Source organism: Polypterus senegalus, chromosome 10 (assembly GCF_016835505.1).
Source record: "Polypterus senegalus isolate Bchr_013 chromosome 10, ASM1683550v1, whole genome shotgun sequence".
Taxonomy (NCBI): domain Eukaryota; kingdom Metazoa; phylum Chordata; class Cladistia; order Polypteriformes; family Polypteridae; genus Polypterus; species Polypterus senegalus.
Window position 1 is genome coordinate 177296459 of NC_053163.1, and position 19353 is coordinate 177315811.

Sequence of the window (19353 nt, forward strand, 5' to 3'; positions counted from 1 at the left end):
CACGTTACTCCACCAAAATGTAAAGGACTCAATTGTCTGTAAACTTTTTAAACTCTTAAACTTTATGCTAAATATGGGGCTAACAAATATATATAGTAAGCATTTTTCAGTTTAGGTCAAGCATGACCCAGGAGACTGAAACAAATTCTGTGAGAAGCTTACATGTTCTCCCCATGCTGGTCCTTCAGCTTCCTCCAACATCCCAAATGTCTGAGAATAATTTGTGGCTCCTGGTCTGGTACGAATGTGTGGTTTCATGTATCCTCTGATATATAGGTGTCCCATCCGGAAATGGTTCCTGCTGAATAGATTCAGTAATTGAAAAGGCACGTTCAGACATTAGAGTGTATTCATAAATCCCTCACCACTTTCAAAAATTGTGAGGAAAAAAAAATTGCTACTTATCATTGCTCTGATCTTGTTCTCTGCTACCTTCCATTTCAGTTCTGCCGCCAAATGCCGTGGAACTTAGAAGTCTGCATAATTTACTATGAAATTCAGATTAGCAGCTGTGAAACAAAATACTCTGTAATGTGAGGCTACTGCTTATTTCAAAGCTCATTTTTCTAGCATTGACTTCTTATCTTCTCTCGGAGACCAAGTAGCCTGCAGAGGTTCATGCTTTTGCATTAAAGCAGCGCTAACTATCCTGCTTCCTTTAACGCAGGTCATGGCGTTGCCCTCAGCGGATCGCGTCAGTCTACCGCAGCAGCCATCAGTATTCACCTACATCTACTGCCTGGTTAACCTTTTCCTGTGACATTAAAATATGACCATTGCTATTTTCATTTTAGGGTTGCAGGGAATCATCTTGGCAGCATCGGGTTCAAGGTGGAAAGCTCAAGGCGCCTGTTCATCGGAAGGCACACTTATTCACCTGGTCCAGTTTAGAGTCTCCATTTAACCTAACCTGCAAGAAACCATAGGAAGAGGAGAAGACTCACACAGATATGGGGAAAATGCTGGCTGGGATTCATATCCAAGATTCTGTAGCAGTGAGACATCAACACTAATTAATTTGCCAAAAAATGGTTATTGTGAACACAAAATAATGCATTTTAAACGTTTCACAGAGCAGAGGATCAATGACAAGCTTCTGGGTGAGCGTCAGAAGAGAAGAATGTCACTGCTGTGGCAAATCAACTTGAATCGCCACTTCTTTCACAGAATAACTTTGTTTCTTTCCCGTAAATGTGGTTCATACATCTGTCAATCATTCATATTCATCCATTCATTCATTTTCCTAACACACTTGTCCAAACCTGAGTCTTCCAACAGCATTACGTGCAACCCTGGAACCAACCTCAGCAGGGATGCCAGTTCATCCAAAGGTAGACTTATGCAGTGGCACAATTTTCAGTCATCAGTCAATCCCACCAGCAGGTCTTTGAGATGTTGGGAGAAAAAACTTACAAAATAAAAATAAAAGCACAGATGGAAAGTTCACAAAGATGGCCACCAGGATTTGATTACCACAGGGTTCAAGGTGGAAACTAATCATGTACATACTGGGCCAATTTCTAGTTCACCAATCATTCTGATGTACCTTTCTAAAGGATGTGGTGTTTCTCATGCAAACATGGAGAAAGCATGCAGGCCCAGTCGCACAATGACCCATGGACTCTGGAGAAGTGAGGTACCAGTGCTAACCATCATGCCACCCCACTTAAACATTTATATGTAACATCCCATTCTCAAATCCACTTAATCTTATTCAGGGTTGAAAGCATTTGGTGCCTGATGGGAACCAGCCCTGAATGGGATGCCACCACTCATTAGCTATTAGGAGGTGAAGTAGTGAGAGAGATAGCCAATTAGAGACAGGGGATGATTAAGGAGCCAGAATGACTAGGGTATGGTGGGCAATTTAGCCTGGACATCAGGATACACCCTACTTTTTACGAAGCATGCCCATAGATCTTTAATGACCACAGAGAGTCGGAACCTTGGTTTTACATCTCATCCAAGGAATGGCACAATTTGTACAGCACTGTGTCCTTGTCACTGCAGTGGGGCATTGTGATCCACATTCAGACCAAAGGGTAAGTACCCCCTAGTGGCCACACCAACACCTCTTCTAGTAGCAGCACAAGCTTTTCCTAGATGGGCTCCCATTCAAGTACTGGCTGGGCCATCAGGAAACACCCTACTCTTTTCAAAAGATGCCCAAGAACATTTTATGACCATAGAGAGTCTGGAATTTGGTTTTACGTCTTACCTGGAGGACAGCACAGTGTCCCCATCACCACACTGGAGCACACTGGCCGCAGGTTAAGCACCCCCTGATGGCCTCACCAATGACTCTTCTAGAAACAACTCAAGGGTTTCATAGATGGTGTTCCATCCAAGTACTGGCCAGACTTAAACAAGCTTAGCTTCATTTAGATTACCTGTTCTGAAGTGCAGGTGGCATGGCATTTCACTGCAACGCACATAAAGCTACAGTTATCACTATTACCCAAAATGGGGAAGGAAACCATCAAATATGGCCAAAAAAAGAACTTCTTATTTTAAAATTATAAAAGAAAATATTAAAATAAAGAAGAAAACAATTTAAGAGTCAAAACATTGAAAATACCATAAAATACAAGGGAAAAAATTCAAAATACTATACAAAAATTAAATTCAAAATAACAAGCAATAAAAAGACAGAAGGAAAACACTGCTAATGCCAGTTAATGCCAATGCAAAGTTACAGTGGTTGAGTAGCTGAGAGCAGAAGAAAAGCTCATTAAAGCACCTGAGGCCTATTTCCTAATAAAGGGTCTCACCTGCCCCAATAAAGGCAATACCATTTTTAGCAGTACCCAGAGGAAAATAGACTAACAAAATGAACCAAAATAAAACAATTAGCAATTACAAAACCATTTACAGAAATAGTCCCTAAACAACACACATAATACAAAAGGGGTAAAAAACAAAATCTAAAGGTGAGACCCACAATAAACCTTGACAAAAGCAGCCACACTGGTACAATTCTCAGACCCCAAACAGCTTGTTGGAGCATCTTTATGGGAGAAAATGAAGTTTTTGGAAAAAACCCAGACAAATGTGAGAAGTTGATGTACTGTATAACACAAAGTTAGCATAGGTTACACTTGGGTGTGAAAATGGGGTGGTCGCATACTGTGATGCAGCACATCAATGAATGGCTTAAATTAGAACGTTAGAAGTTTGAGGAACAAGTGGAGAGCCTTCATCCTTAATGAATCAGCTTATAGTTAACCCGTCAAGGCTCCTCCATCAATATTGTGACTATGCTGTGTGACGCCTGCATTGCCCGTAGCTGGCATATTTTCCATGAACGTGCGTCGTCAATAGATATGAAACCAAGATGGACTGCATGATGAGGACACACTGTCAGGCTTGGGTCACAAAGTTGCACAGGAGAGTTCAGCAGGTTTTCTATGGAGTAGACACTAAACTGCTGTTCTGGCAGATATAAACACAAGTCTCTTTCAGAGGCGATCCAGCCTGACAAGGGACAGCTGTCAAACCTGACGCATTGGCCCCGACTCCTGCTCAAAACAACACAAAGTCTTCTTCATCGAGGTGATACAGCAGCTCGGTAGCAGCGGCCAGAGCGGAGGGAATCTGGGGGAAGAGAGACAGGAGAGTGAGACCTCAGGATGGCCACGGGTTGGTCTTTTAAATTTTCGAAGACCCGCGCAAAGAGCATGTTGTGCGGCAAGCCAGCAAACCTGCAGCTGACCCCGCAAAGAGGAGCTATAAGAGTGAGTTTGTTTCCCATTGAAAAACTGATTAAGAGGGGGTTTCTGAAGGGCGGCCGTGTTCCCCCTGCAGCAGCGGTCACAACACACAGAGAAAGGGATGGTACAAACGTGCTTAGCACTTTCATTTTCAATAAACATGTTTCCATCTAAAAGTAAAGTGCATAAATAAATACATGATAAAAACAGTGTCTTGTGAGGAAGTTAAAATCAGCAATAAATTAGCCATTAATACCAAATACACAATTCAGAAGCCAGAATCGCCTTTCAAACTCTTGTCCAGTGCTCTCTCTCTCTCTCTCTCTTCTCTTTCTCACTCTGGCTTGCCCATCACAGATATACACAACAGGGCCAAGATCCTGACAAAAGCAGTCATCTCCCTGACTCCTATCCCGGCCACCATCCCTCAGTGTCTAACTGAATGCTTGAACCCAGCACCATCTTCCCTTTGCCTTAGCATCCACCGGATCCCTATGACTCCCATCCCAACCACCATTCTTCTAAATCTACTGGGACGTGCTGAGTCCGGCTCCAGCTTTTCTCGGGCCTCAGCTTCGGTGAGATCCCTAGGAGTCCTACAAGAGCGATCTGGACCACCTTGAAGGTTCTCTCATGCAAAGCCACCTGCGGTGTTTCCCTTGATTGCTCCTTCACTTCCTTCTGCCCTGGCTCCCCACCGATTCTGCTCTCTCTCGTCTTTCCTTCTCCAGACTTTCAGAGGTGTTTGTTTGTTTGCTTCTCTTGTCTTTATTTTGATCTCATACCCTGGCTCCCGTTATACTCCTGTGGTGTGCGGGGTGCTAATTACAATCCACAGAGTGCATCATCTCACCTCCGCACTGAACACCCCACTGCAGCCGAGCGCCCACCCACACCGACCAAGCCATTCTGTTTTTAGTCTACAAATTTACTCAACCTCAATTTCATCAGAAGCAGCTATAGTTTTAATCAGTGTTGACTTTTGATCCTGTAGTTTCAATGGCAATAATTAACTTATCCTTTGAATGGAGAGGATTACTACAAAGAACAATAAATACAATTGTGCCTTCTTGAAGTCCTATCCTTTAAGCCAGCGAGAGTTTGACCGGCAACGATCCACATAATGAAGGCTGGGTGGTTCATTTTGAGTGCCCCAGAAACTAATAATATCCAGCAGTTTATGGCCAGCTGAGAATTTAAACCCAGCCACATGTGCTTTGCAGGTACTTTTTTCGTGTACACCAGCTGTTGTTTGGAACTGTGAGCCTGGAATACATTGACCTTTACCTGTGGCTAACAATTTATTAAAGAAGCTGCTGGTGGGCTTAAGCATGGATCTACTGTCGTATTCAGGGGATGGAATCCAAATATTGTTGCCATGTTATTCTGCAGTGAGTTAATATTAAGACAGCTTAACAAAGAATTTTAATGGACAAATTGTTTTCAAGCTTTTAGTGAGTTCATCGCTAATGGAAGCAGTCAAGAGAGAATCGGAAAACAACTGTTATGATTTGGCTGACTGATGACTCTGTCTTTCTAGTATTGATTTACATAGGAAATTAAGTTTTTGTTGGATTCAAGTCACAGCAGCCATATCATACGTATGGTGTGTGTGAATGAAAATAAGAATAATTGAATAGTCTTGACCCCTGCCCATCTGGCACAGGATGGCAGTGCCTAAAAGATTTGTATTTGGGCTGTGCGGTATAACAACGGAAAATGTTTCGGGTGCATTAAAAGTTACGCTGGAATGGAGAAGGACTAAAATGTCCATAGGGGGCCAAGGGGGGCACACCGCGGGGCTGCAAGGTACAGAGTTTTAGTTTCTTTACTAGTTTGTAATTTTCCTGGCAGTTCAGTTTAATCACCTTAGAGGTGTTTGTGAGTTAAGGTCAATATAAACCAGTAAATGTAACATATTCCAGAGTTCCATTCTGGGTTTTTCATTGTATTTTGTTTTTCATACAGTATGTATGACTGTTTATGTGGCTGCACTGTTATTCTTTTTATAGGATACTGCATTATTAAAGATGCCCAATATGGCAAATGTAGTGGCATCCCCTGCCATAGTACAATAATAATACTAATACTACTACTACTACTACTACTAATAATAATAATTAATATTATTATTATTATTTATATTTATGTAGCACTTTCCTCACTACTCAAAGCATTTTAGTGAGTGGGGAGCAACTTTAAATGCCACTAATGAATGGCATCTACCCGGATGATGCGACGGCAGCCATTTTTGTGCCAGTGCATTCACCACACATTAGCTGTTAGGTGGTGAAGTGGTGAGACAGATAGTCAATTAGACACAGGAGGTGTTTAGGGGGCCAGAATGACTAGACTGTGGTGGGCAATTTAGCCCGGACATCGGGATCCACCCTGCTCTTTACAAAGGAGGCCCAGGGATCTTTTCGTGACCACAGAGAGTCAGGGCCTCAGTTTTACGTCTCATCTGAAGGACAGTGCCATTTTTTCAGCACAGTGTCCCCGTCACTGCATTGGCATCCACACGTAGACCACTGGTTAAGCACCCCCTGCTGGCCTCACCAACACCTCTTCCTGCAGCAAACCAAGCTTTTCCTAGATGGTCTCACAGCCACGTACTGGTGAGGCCTGAACACGTGTAGCTTCAGGTCTTCTCTTCTTCCTCTTCTGAAGTGCATGTGGTATGGCTACTGCCTTGGACAATCAAATGTATTTTGTATCAAACTAACACCTGTTCGTATGACTTACTTGAAATGTAAAACGATGGACATACCACCATTCAATAGTAGGATAGCTCCATTGCGGTAAATAGAGCACAATAAACTGATAAAATCAACAACAACTTCTAATAATAATTTCTTAAGTGTTAAATGTAGGATATTGGAAATCAGAATAGCACCACTTATATAGTAGTCACATTCATCGACCTTAATAAAAGGATAAGTGCCTGTGTGTCTGTTTGAAACTGGTTGCTATGTCTCTGTCAGTCCAACAAATGGTGCATCCCAAACATTAACACTGCTTTTACAAATCCCATACCAAATGGCATAAGCATCGCATGGTGCACTGTAAGCATTAAGTTGAAGTCTGCGTTGATGACTTAGATTTCAACCCGTCTTAGACAAGTTGCACAGCTAGATCCACAATAAGAGAATATGTGTCTGTGTGTCTGTCCGTGTGTCTGACCGACTGCTATGTCTCTGTTCTTTCACAAGATGGCAAATCACAAACATTTTTAATAATAAAATGCATTACATTTGTCATTCCAACATATGGTAAACCACAAACATTAACATTGCTTTTACAAATCCCACACCAAATGGGATATAATGGAGACTTAGGCTGAGGTCTAAGATGATTATTTAGATTGCAGCCCTTCTTAGAAGGGTAACACTGCTTGTTCTACAATAAGAGAATAAGTGTCTGTGTGTCCATCTGATTGCTGGATCTCCGTCATCCCAAAAGATGGCGCATCACAAATATTTTTCGTAATAAAATGCATTGTGTTTGTTTTTCCAATTGATGGCACCTCACAAACATTTATAGTAATGTTTTTTTATTGCACTGATGTGACATTTATCTTTACAAAATGTATTTGATACTCGAAATTTAAAAGTCAGACTCAGTGGCTCAATAAGGTTTGCTTTCTCTTTAATTTTTTTGGCCTTTGATACTTTGTGCACTCCCTGTAATCATCGCTCCTCCATGTTTGGCCCAGTAAACTGATCAGTTTTTGATACATTTTGGCCTCGTTCCTGGAATGCATGCTGGGATATAGCGATGCCTAAGACAGCGTTTCTCAACCATTACGTATTTGTGACCCGAGTTTTCATAACAGTTTTAATCGCACCCCCCTAAGATTTTTTGAAAGGAGCCCACTAATACCAATTTGTTCTTTTTTAATTAATGATATATGATAGATGCATATTTTATTATACCTACTTAACTTTTATCGACATTATCTAACTCTATATTAATTGTTCTAGTATCAGAATGTAGTTTAAGTTAATTTGTTTCGGTTTCAATAGATGGATTTTTCATATTTTTGATTCTTGTTTTCTTTTTTTCACAGCTTCGCGCCCTTTTTGTTACTTCGCACCCCGCTATGGGGGCCCACCCCACAGTTTGAGAACCACTGGCCTAAGGGATGCTGTACTATTAGTTTTGCTGATGTCTTTATCCACTGACTTGTGATTCATACTCTTGGATGAAGCACCAGGATCAAACAACTTCTGCAGTCTTCCCTCTGGCTTTATTTAAAAATAAAATACAACAACAAAAAATTATTTATAAAGCACATTAAAAAGCAGCCAACGCTGACCAAAGTGCTGTACAATCAAAAATAAAATTAATCACATAAAAATCGGTCACATAGAAATAAAAATAAAGGAAGATAAAATAATTTAAAATAGCAGCAGCAAAATAACAATAACAGAAAAAATGACTCACTTCGACCATTGATTCGAAGGCCAGCGTGAAGAAGTAAGTCTTCAGTAATGACTTAAATGTGACTAAAGAGAGGGGCCATTCGGATAAACTCGGATAACAGAGAGGGAGCAGCTACCGAAAAAGCTCGGTCACCTCTCCGTTTATACCTTCATCTAGGAACCACTAGGAGCAACCGGCTAGACGACCTAAATGTCCTCTTTGGGGTGTAAATTTTTAAAAGATCCGAGAGGTAAGAAGGCGCCAGTCCATTTCGAGATTTAAAGACCAAAAACAAAATTTTAAACTCAATTCGAAAACGAACTGGAAGCCAGTGTAGAGAGGCGAGTACTGGAGAAATACGGTCACATTTCCGAGTACGAGTTCGATACCGGGCTGCAGCATTCTGCACCATCTGTAGGCGATGTAAGGATACCTGATCGTCCCCAAGGTACAGACTATTACGATAATCTAAACTGGAGGTTAGAAACACTTTTTTGAGATCGTTTTGAGATAAAAAGGCTCTGACGTTTGATATATTTTCAACTGATAGAAACAGGATCTAATTACAGCATTGATCTGTTTATCGAATTTAAATGTTCTCTCAAAAATAACCATCGAGTTCTTGGTATGAGGCGTCTCATATGATACCAGAGAATCAAGAGCATTATTTAGAGAGGCTAAAATTTCAGCTTTCCCAAAAAACATTATTTCTGTTTTCTTTTCATTGAGCTGAAGAACATTTATTGCCATCCAGGCTTTTATTTCATTTAAACACTCATGTAATCGGTGTGCTGAACCTACCTGTAATGTTTTAGATAGCAAGTAAAGCTGTGTGTCGGCAGCATAAAAATGAAAAGAAAAGTCGTATTTCCTGATAATGCAATCATGTAAAGAGAAAAAACGTACAGGACCAGAAATGGAACACCAGAGCTAAGAGGGGCTGAGGAGGACGAAGAATCAGCAAGGCGTACAGAGAAACTACGATTTGCTAGATAAGATTTAAACCCCGACATGCTGCCTCAAACGTGATAAGAGAATTGCGTGGTCCACAGTATCAAATGCTGCTGTAAGATCCAACAGAATCACCAGAGTCAGTTCTTAAAAGAACCTTTAAAAGTGCAGTTGCTGTGCTATGACGAGCTCTAAAACCAGGCTGAAAATCGTCCAATAAAATAAAATAAAGCTATAGGGGTGACTGTATTCATTTTTTTTGCTTGTGGGAAATGTAAAAAAGGTCAAGGATAGAACAGAGAGACCAGGACCCTTTTTGGAAACATTACCACTGCCAACCACCACCCCCTGAAGTAACTGCCATATCCTAGCTGAAGATAGGCACACTTCCGGTGATGTTTATTGTCACTAGAGATCTTTATTTAAACACTAAATGACAGGCAGCTGCACACAGAATAAATGCATGAAAACAAATCCAAATAGGAACTAACGACCTTTCTTCATTTTGTAAATGACACGAACTTTGCAAAATGACATGAAAAATTTCACAATTTTTTTTGGGAAGAAGTAGAAGGATGCGATGACGGGCCATAGTCGGGAGACAGGCAGAGATCATGACAGGTAGATCAAAAATTACGAGCGCCAAAACCTTGAGATGAGGATTAAAAATCTAAATCAAAAAGAGAGCCAAAATTATGTTAGCAACATACTAAGAACATTTATCACAAAACTCACCTCAAGATTCAGAGGCTAGTATCCACAATCTCGGACATAGATGTGACCTTTTCATGATGTCACCTCCAGGTCGTTACCAAGGAAATCCTTAAACAAATGGCCGTGAGTACCAGGAAACAAAAGAGCAAAGAAGTGGTAAAAATAAGAATACATAAATCTCGAAACGATGTCAAAACCAAAGACCAGCGTAATAAAATAGAATCTGCAAATTGAAAAAAATCTATTTAAATAGAGAAAAATCCAGGAAAAAAAAAAACTGCATGAATAGAGCAGAATAGATTTAACATGAAACACCAAATAAAACAGACAATGAGTTTCACTGCAAATTCAATTTTGCACACATTGTTTCATTCATTACTAATTGTTAGTAATTGCTCTTGGTAATTGTGATTGTATTAACCCTCTTTTTCCATCACCCTGCCTGCTTTTATATTCTTTTCTTTTCATCTATTCTGTAAACTTGTAAGATGTCTCGGTTGCTGGAGACAACAGGTGCTAATGCATATAAAGCAGATGCCTCTTGCCTTTTCCAAAAACTACGCACTATATATAAAAGTCTGTTGATTTCCATACAAAAGGCCTATTTATTTTACCAAAAAAGAGTACAATATGATACAGCAATACAAACTAACAGACAGAGACCTAGCAGCCTTGTGTGGGGCTAAATGGACAGCGGAGAGAATTGCTTTATAGCTCAAGATCCAGCTGGGCTTACAGTTAATTACACACCGTGTTCCCCCTTGTGTTAACAAGATCCCAGCCCTTCTCACCTGGGTATACCAGTTACATCTAATTGGGGTCTAAGGCAGGTTTACCAGTAGTAAAATGGACAGGAACACTGATTGGCTGCCATCCAGAGAACAAAATGAAAGTCTCCTGCTCTGTGTTATGATCACCTGCTGAGAAGTAAGAGTTGAGAAGAATGTTGAAGGGATAGAAAATGACAAGGACATGGAAGAAATGAACAGGCTCAGACAGAAATGTAATCAAAGTACAAGTAAGAGCCAGTGAGCCAAAAGAAACTGTCAAACACAAAACCATAGTCATAGTCGAGAGTAATGTGGCAAAGTCCTCAAACTTGCTCGTTTTTATTTGCTCCTAACTAAAACAAATCTTTTAGTCGTCTGGTAAAGAAATGGATCTGATGCTTGGATGCCAGAATTTGTGCACTGCTGTCTTATATATATGGAAGAAAATGACACCACGTGACTGGTAAAAGGTGTTGAAACTTTAAACATCAAGGCCACATAAGACTGACAAGATGGCAGCATTGAAACTTAGAAGAAACAAAATTGTAATGCTAACAAGTATGAAAAATATGTTCAAAAATTATACAAATCAAACAAACAGAGTCTAAAAATATTAAAAAACCTTACATTTAATACACTCTCTAAATCCTGTGCAGTTAGTCCATTGTGAATTGTATGACCCAAACTGAGCATATTTTACGAGATTCGGCTTCAGTCCTCATCTTTCATATTGTGGCTCTCCCATCCTTTTCATGAGCAAATAAAAAATAACAAAGCAGAGCACTCTTCATATTACTACATAGCTTAGGGTACTTCATCTCCATCCATCCATTATCCAACCCGCTATATCCTAACTACAGGGTCACGGGGGTCCGCTGGAGCCAATCCCAGCCAACACAGGGCGCAAGGCAGGAAACAAACCCTGGGCAGGGCGCCAGCCCACTGCAGGGTACTTAAGCTTTATATATAAAATCCAACTTCCGTCTGTATGTCACTTCGCTTTTCACGAGAGATCTACTTAACAAGATTTAGATTGGGTTTTTTCCTATAATTTGCTTGAACATTTCGGTTGATTTTGCGACCTCTCTCATCGCGTTAAGTATCATAGTTCACTTGTGGTTCTGATTTATTTGCGCAAATCCGAGAATGAAGCAGCGGGCCAAAGGGAGGGGGAAGCGTGGCGTCAGGAGTGGGGAGCCGACCTGGGCCCTCCTCATTCACGCGCCCGCGCCTAACCTCTGCGTTTAGGGGTGTTCCTTGCCTCCGCTTAGCTAGTGATACTTGTTTGTTTTTTGATTTTTAAAGTTTTTTCCTGTTTCACTACTACACGGGTGAGGCCGCGGGGGACAGCTAGTAAATAATAATAATTCTTTATATAGCGCTTTTCTCACTACTCAAAGTACTCTTCATGCAGGGAGGACCGAGGATGTGAACCTGTGACCGACTTACTGTGAGGCAGCAGCACTATCACTGTGCCACCTGCATGGTTAAACAAACCCCCCAATTATCAGTCATTAGAAAACGAAAGCACTCACAAAATTTCAAATATACAATGCAGTAAATGCCAAAAACATAATGCCAATAGCAAAAGGGTATCAGAAATTCAATTATAATGAAATCTTTGGAAAAGCAAACCTCTGCGGGTTCTCTGTTTCTGTGTATTGGATGGAACCAATCTATCCCCTACCATGCTAACAAAGTAACAAAATCATGATTTGATTAGATTTTGGGTATTCAAATGCTGCCAGTATTTATTTCCGTCGTTAGGTCTGCTTCCAGTGTTTCTAGGGGCGTGGCCTCGGAAGTCGGAACCTATGCGTAATCAATGCGACAGGATAAAAGGACGACTATTAGTGCAAATCCTTATCCGATCTGCGGATACCAAATCTCTGAAGTATTCAGAGTTTATCACTGTGCTCGTTTTTCACGTATACTTTTGGTTTTCACCCTCTTGTTTTCCTGACCAGGATTACTGTCTTTTGTATTGCGTTTCGGTTACCTTTTTCATTTTGTTTTGTTTGTTTTTTATGCGTATTCCCGGTGTTTGCTCACGAAGTTGATCTGCCAGTTTGCTGACAGAACATTGAAACTGTGGAGGTAACATGAAAAATTACTCTAAGGAGCTCATTTTTCAGATGTCACTCCTCCTTTACATTGTGTAGTGTTTTCAACTACGCCAGCTCAGAAATCTGCCTCTTTGACAAAAATATTCATGTGGATCTTCCATCCACCTCATGCACTGGTCTCCTCTCGACACACGTTTGTCTTAAATTTTGGGTAGGACCACCATCTCCTGGATGCTTCTCATCATACAGGTATTAGTTTATTTAACTATTGAGCAGTTTGACTAACTATCGACTGCTATTTATATATTTGGATATACCACATTTACATATCCATGCCCAACTCTACAATACATTTCATAATAGGAGGGGTGATCACCATAGTAGTTAGCAACCTGATCAGCCACTGGAGTGAAAGTTTAATTTTAGTTCAGTGGCAGAAAAAGGCTGTTATGCACAGGAGCCTGAGTTTGATTGCTGCCACTGTTATCTCAAGAAGAACTGGCAGTAGGGAAGGGCAGCATCACCGAGTAGAGACAGTTAATCTTGGTCACATGTGTAGGTGCACATTCTGGACCTTTTTGTCTTACCATTGGCAGACTTCCCATCTATTCACTGAGTTTAAGTCCACATCCTGGCTGGCTCTCACCATATGTGCTTGTTTAGCTTTTGAAAGCTGGATGGTCCTCTCAAGGAATAATGAATACATTTTCTATAGAGAGACATACAGAGACAGAGAGAGAGACTTAGAATGGGTCTGTGGATGTTTAGAACTCAGGTCAGTCTAAAAAACCCAGCTAAGATTCATAGCGTCGATATGACGATGATTTATTTATTTATTTATTTTTGGTGGGGATCCCAGGAACGCACCCAGCCTTGGCTCGACTCACACACACTCCCTCACAGAGACAAAAACGCAGCCAGTAATAAAACAAAAAATTAAAGAATGTATTAAACAATAATAAATTAAATATAGGCAAACTACAACGATCCCACACCAGTTCCCTTCTGGCGATTATACACTCACCTAAAGGATTATTAGGAACACCTGTTCAATTTCTCATTAATGCAATTATCTAATCAACCAATCACATGGCAGTTGCTTCAGTGCATTTAGGGGTGTGGTCCTGGTCAAGACAATCTTCTGAACTCCAAACTGAATGTCAGAATGGGAAAGAAAGGTGATTTAAGCAATTTTGAGTGTGGCATGGTTGTTGGTGCCAGACGGGCCGGTCTGAGTATTTCACAATCTGCTCAGTTACTGGGATTTTCACGCACAACCATTTCTAGGGTTTACAAAGAATGGTGTGAAAAGGGAAAAACATCCAGTATGCGGCAGTCCTGTGGGCGAAAATGCCTTGTTGATGCTAGAGCTCAGAGGAGAATGGGCGACTGATTCAAGCTGATAGAAGAGCAACTTTGACTGAAATAACCACTCGTTACAACCGAGGTATGCAGCAAAGCATTTGTGAAGCCACAACACGCACAACCTTGAGGCGGATGGGCTACAACAGCAGAAAACCCCACCGGGTACCACTCATCTCCTCTACAAATAGGAAAAAGAGACTACAATTTGCACGAGCTCACCGAAATTGGACAGTTGAAGACTGGAAAAATGTTGCCTGGTCTGATGAGTCTCGATTTCTGTTGAGACATTCAAATGGTAGAGTCAGAATTTGGCGTAAACAGAATGAGAACATGGATCCATCATGCCTTGTTACCACTGTGCAGGCTGGTGGTGGTGGTGTAGTGGTGTGGGGGATGTTTTCTTGGCACACTTTAGGCCCCTTAGTGCCAATTGGGCATCGTTTAAATGCCACGGGCTACCTGAGCATTGTTTCTGACCATGTCCATCCCTTCATGACCACCATGTACCCATCCTCTGATGGCTACTTCCAGCAGGATAATGCACCATGTCACAAAGCTCGAATCATTTCAAATTGGTTTCTTGAACATGACAATGAGTTCACTGTACTAAAATGGCCCCCACAGTCACCAGATCTCAACCCAATAGAGCATCTTTGGGATGTGGTGGAACGGGAACTTCGTGCCCTGGATGTGCATCCCACAAATCTCCATCAACTGCAAGATGCTATCCTATCAATATGGGCCAACATTTCTAAAGAATGCTTTCAGCACCTTGTTGAATCAATGCCACGTAGAATTAAGGCAGTTAATATTAGTATGGTGTTCCTAATAATCCTTTAGGTGAGTGTACAATAAACTCAAATTAAGCAACCACAAATTACTAACAAAAACCATACACGATGAAGTCCATGAAAACTGCAACTGATGAAAAGAAATGACGGAGGTAGATAGTCCAGAGATCAGCACGCTGTATGTGAATGTAAAGGTCAGTCCTACCAGTATGTCCTGATGAGATGATAACGCGTGATGGGATCTTCGCAGGATGACAACAAATCCTCAGACAGTCTTCATGCAGCAGGAAGACACCAGACAGTCCATACACTGAAACAGGAGACGATCCAGGGCAAACAAGAATCCACAGGTATCAAAACAGGAAAGCAAACAGACAGGTGACTGCAGACATGAAACACAAAAGACTTTTTTTTTCTCTGTAGAACAGGCCTCCTTTTAAATCTCACAACTCCTCCTTGTCCCCAGAAGCCCCTGCACCCTCAGGAGACAACAAATCAGAACAACTGCAGGGACTGCTGGGAGTTGGAGTTTCATTTCCCAGTAGCACCCTGTGATGAATGGCCGGCCGTTTATCCCGGCCAATACCCCCAAGCCGCCAGGTGGAGCCCTCCTTGCAGTATGGAGCTCCCCAGAAGACCAGCTGGGCATCATGGACAATGTAGTTTTTATGCGCAGCCCTGCTGGATGCCATGGGGGCCACTACGGGGCGCTGCAGGGAGGAATAATGGCCATTTTCCCTACGCCCCGGAAGCACACGTGGACAAGAGGAATGACGTGCTTCCCGGGTGAAGAAAAGAACTTGTACCTGACCCTGGTCAGGAGATATAAAAGGACTGTGGGAGCTCCCAGACGGCGAGCTGAGCTGGGTGGAAGGGTGGCAACATGTCTGGGAGTCGGAGGATTGTTATTACTGTGTATTGGTGATTGTTTATGAGAATAGTGGAGGAGAGGGTGCTTTGTGCACTGTGGAAGATTAATAAAGTCAATTTGTGGACTTTTACCTGGTGTTTGGAGTCGTGGACAGGGGTTCAAGGGAGTGAGAGCGCCCCCTATCTACCACAACCTCTACACCATTTACAGCAAAATAACAATGTTTAATTAATACTACAGCAACTAGATAAAAAATGAGGCCATCTAGGAGGACAAAGAGTCCATAAGCCACCATGTACTTACCAGAGCTCAACAGAAAACTTTAACTCTCAAGTTTCCTTCTCACTAGTAGATCTTGAGTTACTTGTCCATGCTGGTAACCACAAGGGCTGTGTAACAGTCACGAATCGTCTTCTTTTCTTTCTTCGATTTTGCTTTCCAGTATACCATACTTCATGGACCATAATGACCATATCCTATGACTTTATGACAAAGAACCTAACAAATATAGCTTAATGTATAAAGTGCAATTGTAAAATCTTTTTCTGTACACATCCCTTTGAAAGGTAAATCAGATTAGTGTTCTTTCGCCATCCACTGGGATACTTCTTGAGTAGCAAAGGACTCCTGTTCTCCCTGCATGTGTGCCATCCACATAGAGGAATTATTAAATGAAAAGGCATCAGCCGAAGAATATAGAACAAAGCTTCTAAGGCTTCCTCCCTGTGATTACCTACCAAATGCCAGGGATAAAGAGACCACCAGGATGGCACAAAGCAGAGATCAGTTCCCCAGGAGACCTCCATTAAAGGACATACAGGAGTGGTCTGGTACATACTTACCTGTACATGCTGTGACTGAAATATACGCAAATCCCCCTGCATTTTTTAATTTGTAATTTAAAACCATGGAGCAGAGCAGTAAATCAAAGAATGTCCTGAACATTATGGAGGGCACTGTTCTGTTTATGTTTGAGCGTATATTTTTATTATCCATTCAGCAAGGTGGATCTGGTTTTGAACCAAGAGCCATGATTCTTCATTTCATCTCCTTAGTGTCTGTTTGACCTGCCTGTACTAAATTCAACAATAAACCAGATTAGTTAAGTCTCTTTAGTGCTGCCTTCATCCTGCCTGAATCAGCAAAAATGTGTTCATTAATAACTTAGAGGCACATTAGCTCCATGACTATCCATGTGTCTATTAAGACGGAGGCATATTGACATTAATTGGGTAATTCTTCATTAAAACTGATTGATGGTTGGCAATAAGCTCTCATAAAGTGACGGTCAGGTTTTTGAGAACGAGGTATTGCGAGGAGACGGGAAGCAGGCAACGTTTCAGAGACAAACACCGAGTGACACGGCAGCTGCTCGAGCTGACTAACTTAAGGCGGCGGTTAAAGGCGCCGCCATTGCTAATATTGAATCAACCCCATTCACTCATGAGCAGTGATCCTAGAAATGAGTTTGCTGTCAATGAATTTACACTCAGAAAAGATTGAAAATCTGCATGCGGGCGATTTTGTGAGCCGAAAAATAGCATATCAGTTTGAATATTGGGACAAAGGGCACAACTGCGGTTTTAAGCAAAAGTATTTGTTTTACATTTACATTTATTTGCTTAGCAGATGCTTTTTATCCAAAGCGACTTTCAAAAGAGGTCAACATAATCGAGCTAACATCAGTCTGGGGGAATGGTTGGGAAACAAGTGTTACCGGACAAGGGTGCAAAATGGATCATCAGAAGAGAAGAGTTCAGAACTAAATACAAGCGAGCTTAGATTACAAAACCTAACCAGACAGAAATTCACCAAACAAAATTCTTCTTAAACATACTGAGTGAGTCAGTAGTTTGGATGAAGGTGGGAAGCTTGTTCCACCAGCTTAGAAGCAACTAGAAAGAAGGTTGGAAACATCAGTGGAGGAGAAAAGAGAGGTAAAGGAGAACGTTGTGATGTGTTCAGCAGGCTGTCAGGGACGCACACCCCTCGGTGTCCATAGCATGGATAAATGGGGAGGTAGAAAGGTCCAGAGTGCGTGATGCTTGACTTACCAAAACAGCACCCCTTGCTGTCCATAGTGTGGACATAACAGAAAAGGTCTTGATTGCGTGCTGCTTGAGTTACATAAACAGCGCCCCTCACTATGTGAAGCATGCGCCCCTTAACTTTCAGAAACTTCACCCCTCGGGTGTCGGCGGCCCAATCAGCCGTTTATGTCACCTAATGATTGGCTGCTTCTGGAGCTCATGATGGAACAGGCTGGCTTTTCCTGCAAACAAAAGTCATGAACAGTCAAGGAAGTTGAGGGTGAAGGCGGTGGAGAGTTGAGGATGGAGGTGAAAGCAGAGAACAAGTCCTGAGTATTACAAGTGTTGCAAAGCCTATTTTGAAAGAAGCTTACCTTAGCAGTGGTAGTAGCAGAAGAGAAGGAGGCTAGAAGAGATTGATACGTATCCAGGTCAGCCTGGGACTGTGAGTTCCTCCATTTCTTTTCAGCCATCGGTAGACTGTGTAGAGCTTCAGAAAGCCATGGGCTGGAGGGTCTTTCACATACAGGCCTAGTGCAGAGAGGACAGACAGTATCAAGGCAAGAAGTCAGAGTTGAGCAGAGAGAGTCAGTGGCAGCACTGGTGTCAAGAGAGGAGAGGTGGACTGGAGGAGGGAGAGCAGTGGAGCTGAGGTTAAGAGAAACAGGGGGGAAGAAAGGGAGCGAAGGTGATGGCAGAAGGACACATTGGGAGGAAGGAACAGAGAGAACTGAACAAAAATGTGATCAGATATATATAGTGGAGAGACTGTTGAGTTTGTGGGCTGTGCAGTTCCATGAGAGAATGAGATCCAGAACTTTACCTGCTTTGTGAGTGGGAGAAGTGTGGACCTGTGGCAGGTTGAAAGAGGAAAGAAGAGAAAGGAAGTCTGTAGAAGAAGGACTATCCAGTTGGATGTTCAGGTCTCTGAAGATTAGAAGTGGACTGCCATCACCTGGAACAGAGAGGAGCAGCATGTTGAGGAAGTTCTCTACTGGACGTGGAGGACAGTAAAAGAGAAACAATGTTAATGTTAATGGTGCAGGAGACAGTGATTAAGAGTTACTCAAAAGAGGTGTAGTTGCATATATGGTGTGAATCTTCAGTTTTTGGAGACTTGAAGATATTTTAATAAGAAGAAAAAAGGATAATGGATGGATGGAGGGAACAGGTAATGAGCATCATGCTATCAAAGTTCCACACAAACAAAGGAAAGCTCACCTACAGCAGGAAAACTGAAGTACTCAAGTCTAAAAATACGGTTGGTGGGGTAAGTGGAAGACAGAGATGAAACTGACACTAGGAAAAGGAGGAATAGCAAGTACTATCATGATTATAACTGAGAGCATTTAAAAAAGTTTACAAAAGAACAAGCCATTTACCCCAACATGGCTTATGCTGTTCTATTTATAACATACAGTACGTTATATAATCTGAGAAATTTAATCCAGTTTAGGGTTTTAAATTCCGGCACCTATACAGTACCTACACTGTTATAGTATGTCTCCAGTTCCTAAGCATTTACATTGTGAAAATGAAGAGTCTTGACACACAAAGAAAAGGTTGGGGGCAGCCGCCCATATACTTCAAGCCTGGCTGCACAAGTTGTACAGATGTGTACACAGTTGAGTCTAAAACAGAACTGAGGTTACAGGAAGTT